This window comes from Lathyrus oleraceus, chromosome 6, assembly GCF_024323335.1.
Source record: "Lathyrus oleraceus cultivar Zhongwan6 chromosome 6, CAAS_Psat_ZW6_1.0, whole genome shotgun sequence".
In the NCBI taxonomy this organism is placed as follows: Eukaryota; Viridiplantae; Streptophyta; class Magnoliopsida; order Fabales; family Fabaceae; genus Lathyrus; species Lathyrus oleraceus.
Genome location: NC_066584.1, coordinates 198040126 through 198047779, shown reverse-complemented (window position 1 = coordinate 198047779; position 7654 = coordinate 198040126). Strand labels below are relative to the sequence as shown.

The window sequence follows — 7654 nt, the reverse complement described above, 5'->3', positions numbered from 1 at the left end:
ATAAATTCCCAAACAACCCAACCATTATCTTTTTGTTCTGATAGAATCAAATTAAAATAAGTATTTCCTACGCAATCCTTGAGATCGATACTTGGAAATAAAACTCCTTATTACTACATCGGTAAAAATAATACACTTGCTATTTTTCCGATCAAGTTTTTGGCGCCGTTGCCAGGGATTGCCAAAATACCTATTTTAATTTTTATTCTATTGAAATTTGTTGCTCGTCAACCAAAATTTTATCTGTGACAATCTTGTTAGTCAATTCTAATATTTGTCTAACTTGTGTATGCGAGGTAAGGCCTCAACAGATTTTTCTTTTGACGCAGATCCCGAAAGAACTCTTCGTGCTAGACTAAGACAAGCTAAGCGAGAAAAACTGGAAATAGCAGAAAAAGCAGAGAAGGAAGTTGTGCAGTGCACTCAGAGAATTCAGATTCAGAAGCAGAAACAACTCCCAAGGTCATGGCTGCAGAACCACCACCACCAGAGAGACTTCTCGGTGACTATGGTGGAAACAACACTGCGGGTGGTCGTATGACAATTGTCAACCAACCGGTTAATGTGGAACAATTTCAGCTGCATCCCAGCACAATTAATCAACTCGAAAGGCGGTCCTTTTCTGGAAGAGTGAATGAAGATGCCAACAAGCATCTCCAAAGGTTTTTGACTATGAGCACAACGCTGAAAATGCCTGGACATAATGAAGAAGCAATAAGGCTTCGTATGTTCCCATTCACTTTAGCAGATGAAGCCGAAGAGTGGTTCTATTCCTTACCTGCTGGCCGTATCACTACATGGGAGCAGATGGAAACAACATTCTTGCAGGAATATTTTCCCGCATCTGTGTCACTGAGAAAAAGATACGAGATCCTTAACTTCAAGCAGAAGGAGGGTGAGTCACTAGGAGATGTCTATAAAAGATTCAAGAGAATCCTAGTGGCTTGTCCTACTCACAACATGGATGAAACTGAGCAGATGCAAATGTTTGTTAATGGTCTTCGAATTCAAACGAGACAAATCCTTGACTCAGCAGCTGGTGGCTCAGCTAACTTTGCAACAGCCACCGGTATGAAGAAGATACTTGAAGCAATTTCCTCAAATGAGCATCTGGAGTTGTATGATAGGGTGTCAAGCAAATCTACGGTAATTGATTTGAAGCTTGAAACAAACAAACAGGTAAAAATTGAAGAAGCAGTTGCTGCAGAGGTGGAGAAAAGGTTGAAGGCACTAAACATAGGTGCTCAGAAAGTGGCTCAAGTACAACAGGCACCAAACGATGTGTGTGGCATTTGTAATAGACCACACAATACTGTTCATTGCTTTGCAACACCACAGCAGATAGAAGATATCATGTTTTTAAAGCAAAACAATCCCTACTCCAACACCTACAATCCGGGGTGGAAGAATCACCCCAACTTTGCTTGGAAAGATCAGAAGGGGAATGTGCAACAGCAGCTACAAGGCCAATATCAAAACCAATATCTGCAACAGCAACAACAAGTCCCAAAGAAGGCAGATTGGGAGATTGCAATTGAAAAGATGGAAGCTCAAAATATGCAATTTGAAGAAGAGACTAGAAACAATCATAAGAATACCACCGACTCCCTAAGGAATCTCGAAGTTCAGCTGGGACAGATAGCACAGCAACTGGCAAGTTCTCGAACACCAGGTTCCCTACCAAGTGAAACAATTCAAAATCTGAGAGGTCAGGAGAATGTTAATACTGTCACGACGACAGAGAAAAAGGTTGCTAAAAAGAAAAAAATGATATCACCGAGCGAGCCGACTAAAGAAGAAACTACAAAAGAAACTAAACCGGTGATTAAGTTGCCCTATCCTCAGAGAATGACAAAGAAGGAACCTAGTGAGTTGGACTTGGAGAAATTTATGACAATGTTTAAAAGGATTGAGGGTCATATGGCTTTGTTTGAAGCACTTGAAAGGATGCCCATGTACAAGAAATTCGTGGAAGAGGTAATGGCTGAAAAGAAACCAACCACTGAAGAACATGTATCTGGTAAGGAACAATATAATGCAAACTCCCTGGAGCAGAACATTCCTAACAAACAAAAGGATCCAGGAACTGTCATAGTTACATGCACAATCAAAGAAAGAACCTTCAAAAAGGTACTAATAGATTCGGGAGCTAGTGTGAATCTGATGCCATTATCGGTCTATCACAGGCTGGGTATTAAAAATATCAGTGATATAAAGACCAATCTGAAGTTTGCGGATCACTCAAGAAAAGATGCATATGGTATAGCTGAAGATGTGCTGGTAACAATAGAGGACTTGACTTTCCCAGTCGATTTTGTAATCCTAGACATACCTGAAGACAATGAGGCACCCATCATTCTGGGTCGACCTTTCATGAAGACGAGTCGATGCAAGCTCGACATGGATGAGTGCACGTTAACCTTGAAAGTTCACAACAAGGAAATAACATTGAATGCTATTGAAAACCAGGAGATGGAGGAAGATACAAAATCTCAGTATCAAGTAGGCTTAATCAGGACATTGAACACTATCAAAGGCTCACCACTGCTAGTAGCCACCCGAAATGGAAAGATTCCTAACACTGAAAGGATAATTAAAAAGGAATCGTGGCACAAAGGAGTCCACACTGATAAAAGAGACAACGTCCATGTTGTAGACAAGAGGTGCAACAAGGCTTGGAACCTGAAATACCCCCCATGATAAGGGAAATGAACCGTCGAGCCATGCGACGTTAAACGAAGCGCTGCGTGGGAGGAAACCCACGTGTTTGATTTCTAATTTATTTCGTTTTTATTTTTCTTTGTGTGTGCTAAAATTTGGTGTAGGGGAGGAGGAGAATAAAAAGGGCAAAGTCACAAACACCTCCAAATGAAAGGAAACCACACAAGTGCAGTAAACCAACAGTAGTCGCTGTGAGTCCCCTTTGTATCTGGATTTAAACATTGAGGTCAATGTTTAGTTCAGGTGTGGGGGGGTTTTTCCTTTCATGTTTTATTTCCATCACTTTTGTTTTTGTTATCGTCGTATTATTTTTGTTTGTTTTCGTTGTTTACTTGTGTGTACAGAGTGATGAGAAATGGTTGGACGAATTCGGGATCAATGGTAGTGGATGAAAGACACCCCTCATACTTATTCTGATAAGGCACCCCGGAAGTTGATGCAACCATGAGAAAATAAGTCGGACACAATTTGGGGACACCGGACCAAGAGAGCGGTAGGGAAAAACCAAGTCAGAAAAGAACCACATAAAACGAGGAGGCTTCAGAGCTTGCAAGCTAACCAACATGGTGAGATCACAAAAAGCCAAACACTAAATATCAGCATGAGAGTTCAGCCATGTATGACTTTATCACTCTGATTTTGCGTATGTCCTATTGACACGTCACATCATGACAACACACACTGAGGCAAATTGTTTGTTTAGCCAGGGCCTTTCTAACCATCCCTATCTGTATGTTTCCCTTCGTGAACCCTGTTGAGCCTTAGCCATTTTATTCATCATAAACCCCCTGTTAACTATTAAGCATTATTCATCATAAACCCCCTGTTAACTTTTAATCATTCATTTTTTTCCATAACTCGGTATGATTGTGTGAATTGCAAGATGTGCAATAAAAATAAGTTTGGGGTGGAAATCTTGAAAGAGAAGGCAAGTGCATAATAAGAGAGCAGACAAAAAGAAAAATAGTATGTATGTTCTTTAAAAGAAAAAAAAAGAAAGAAAAAAAAGAGAAAAGAAAAACAAAAGAGAAAAATGCATTTGCCGAGACTTAAGACTCTAACACCTATAAAATGCTCGAAAAATTTGAGTAGAAAAAGAGTCAAAAGAGTGAAATTAACCCCCAGAGTATACGCGATGCACGAGAAAAAGAGAAAGAAAAATCACACAACATGACTGCCGAGTTCAAAACCCTTTGTTATCCATCTTTGTGTGGAATCTGCTGTTGTCGTGACATTAGAATGTATTCAAATTTAAGAGTTTGGTATTGCATACTGTGCTGTGAGTGTACACACCTAACCCTGAGAGATGTTGTGAATGTGTGAAAAGCTTGCAGGTGACGAGGTTTCTGATGTGGAAATGTGGTAAACTGCCTGAATCGGAGAGACCTGAAACTCGATTGGAAAGGAAGAACACAAATGGTGAAAGACTAGGTTGCATTGTGGAAAATGAATTCGGGGGAGACCTTTGTTTGGACTCAATACATCACTTGAGGACAAGCAATGAGACAAGTTTGGGGTTGTGATCGGTCACCATTTCCATTGAATTCCCACCGTTAATCCGACATATTTTCATCACTTTGGTAAGATTTATGGTTGTTTTTAGTTGCTTCGGAGTCATTTATCATGTTTTGTTGGTTTGGTATCGCATTGCATTCGATTACAAGTTTATGTCAAAAAGATCTCGTTTATGCTTCGTTTGGTAGTGTCATTATTGCAGGCCATTGCACAGGTTTAAAAGCAATAATGGTGAAGTTATGGATACCCAGAAAGGCAAAAATATGAAGAAACAACAGGTCAACACGGGCACCCGTGTGCCACAACACTGCCCGTGTTGTTGATCAGGCAGAGCAAAATGGGAGAAGAAAAACAGAGATCAACACGGGCACCCGTGTGGTGACACACGGCCGTGTTGTTTAAAACAGTGCATTAACACGGGCACCCGTGTGCCACAACACTGCCCGTGTTGTTGGACAGGCGGAAAAACAGAGAGTTAACACGGGCACCCGTGTGTAGGAACACGGTCCGTGTTGATGCCCCTGTAACTTAATCTGAAAATAATTATTTTGGAGAGCACACACGGGCACCCGTGTGGTGACACACGGCCGTGTTGATTGGACGCAGCTTGGAAACCCTAACTTTTGCTTTGTGAACCGATTCTGCTCATTAAGGGTAGTTTGGACTTTTTGCTTGGAAGAGATTCATCTGAAGCTATAAAAAGGCTTGGAAGAGAAAGAAGAAGGCACCTTTTGACAGACGAAAGAAAACATTGCCTTGGAGAAGATAGCGAATACGAAGGATTTGAAGACGGCGAGATTCAAGGGCATCCACCATTTAAGATCAAACTCTCCTAATTCTTTGTAATGTCTAATCTTTACATTATGAGTTATTTAAGTACTATGAGAGGCTAAACCCCCTGATGCTAGGGGGGTGGTCCTGATGTTATCGCATGCTATGAATTTGAACCAATGATTTCTTAATTACTATGTTACGTATTTCAATTCAATTGTGTGATGTATTATGCTTTTGTATCGGAATAATACAAATTGATCTATGACTTCCAATGACAGGATTGTGATTGTTAGGGTTTTCACACAATTGAGTTTATGAATGCATCATCTAGGACTAGTAACTTTCATAAATCACCGTAAACCTTGATATTTTGTATGATTAAAACCAATGATTAATTGAATGGACATTTGAGTAAGAATTAATAGTTTAATAGTTTCTTCCTTAAGGACTTAAGTAAGAACATTCTGAGGTTAGGTGATTGAATGTTTCATATGTATTAAGGAAATCTTGACTGAATTCATAACCGGTTAACTCAACCACTCACCCTAGCATCTTTTATCTTAATCAATTATTTTTACTCTTTGTGTGTTTACTCTTATAAATTCCCAAACAACCCAACCAATATCTTTTTGTTCTGATAGAATCAAATTAAAATAAGTATTTCCTACGCAATCCTTGAGATCGATACTTGGAAATAAAACTCCTTATTACTACATCGGTAAAAATAGTACACTTGCTATTTTTCCGATCAGCAGTTGTGTATCCTTTTTCTGACTATCTTTTTGAGTGTACGGTTTGCATTCAGCATGTACCTACTGGGATATGTGTCCAATCCTCTGGTATGCATATATTTTGTTTAGTTCTTTCATCATATATTCGAGAGCATGTACCAGAATTTGCAAATGAAATAGAGGATTTTACTGAATTACATTTTTTTCTGTGAAGGTGAGAGAAGCCGGTTTGCAAATAAGATGAAAGCACTAAACAGATTGAAAGCTAAACTTGAAGTGATTGCAATTGAGCAAGGAGATTATAGTATAAATAGTATAGTGAAGAATAAAATTTTGAATATGTGGGAAGAAGAAACTAGGAGGTATGTATCGCATCCGTACAAGTTAGTACATGATGTAAAGACTGGCATTGAGATGACAGATTTAAATACTGTTTTGGATGGGAATATTGAACCTTTTGTTGCAGCTCATATTAATACCAGAGAGTAATAATGTCATCATTTTGAATTGATATTGATTTACAGAAATTATTCTTATCCGCCAATTATTTAGGATGATATATATACTTAAGTCTTTACACTTTTTTGGTGTCTGGCTCTGAACACTGAACAAAAACAAGGGTGTCAAATAGTCCAATTTTGCCTGTACGACTTATTTTTGTTAATGAGTTGAATGTCAACAATAATATTGTTTTTGTGAATCACGGGTTTGGAGAAATCAAGAAACATGATCTGAATTTCTTTTGTGGTAATGTTTCATTTAGATTCAACTTTTTTGCTTGTTTCTTTATAGAATTCTTGTGTGTGCCAATTCTTTTGGAAAACAATTCCACTAGCTTTGGATAGACCCTTTCTTTCTCACGTCTCAATGCACATTTATCGCGGATGTGCGCTTAAACTCAAAAGACCACATCCCAAGACATATTTAACGTGGAAATAAGGAAGCTAGGAATTGTTGTGTTGGTCAAACATGCATATTGGATGTGGAAAGCTAACTTTCGAAACATACACCTCCAAATACTAGCTTTGGATAGACGTGTGTTTTTTGTTATTTCTAACATGGAAACAAACAATCAATAGACGTGTGTTTTTTGTTATTTCTAACATGGAAACAAACAATCACCTAGTTGTTTTCATGCAACCTAACAAATTTGTTACATTCTTAACCCATTAAGTCACAGTGCATCATACTAGATCGTGCGTAACAACATAATTTTGATAAGTATCATGTTTGCTGAGTTATAGCTCAAAACCTATCGTACGCTAAGTTAGTAGGATTGTAGCTTCATGAGCATTTGAGACTTTGTTTCTATTTGACAAAAAGAAAAATAGTAGATGGTTGATAAACTAACTTATAGCATATTATCTTATAGCTGAATGTTTAATCTGTGTTTAAATCACATGACAGACTTATTGAGTGAGCCTATTGCCTTAATCTATATGAGTCGGTCAGTCATGTTGGACACCAACACATGTCGTGATGAATGCCAGATGCATAGCATGTTTCAACAGATAAGTTCAGCAAAACATGCTAAGCTTAACTTTGTAAAGTCACCAAAATGATATGGGAACAAAAGTCCAATTAAATCAAAAGAAATACAAGGTTATCTAATCAGACTATGAGGAGTCAGCTCCTCTAATAACAATGCGTATCATGCCAAAACTAAATTCTGAAGCACAGGTCATTGAAGTTAGTCCAATTTCCAGTTTAATTGGGTTGAAATTTGAGGAAGAAATGTGTTAGTTCTCTCATAAAGAATACTTATAAGAGGAAAGGGCACCAATAAAGCAAGATAAATGATGTCCAATAAAGAATACATATAAACACTCATTTTAATGGTATCTATAGCAGTTACAGATTCTAAGGGGCAGCAATTATTATTATTACTAGAGTAGCAATTATTATTAAGACCA

At 38.2% G+C, this 7654-nt stretch overlaps 1 long non-coding RNA gene across 1 annotated transcript; it reads left to right on the top strand.

Annotated features, from left to right (window-relative positions):
- Positions 1–5790: 5790 nt before the first annotated feature.
- Positions 5791–6252, top strand: LOC127093241 (uncharacterized). The gene is made up of 2 exons (XR_007792481.1): positions 5791–5849; positions 5956–6252. It is a non-coding gene; the product is annotated as an uncharacterized LOC127093241 (long non-coding RNA).
- Positions 6253–7654: the final 1402 nt, after the last annotated feature.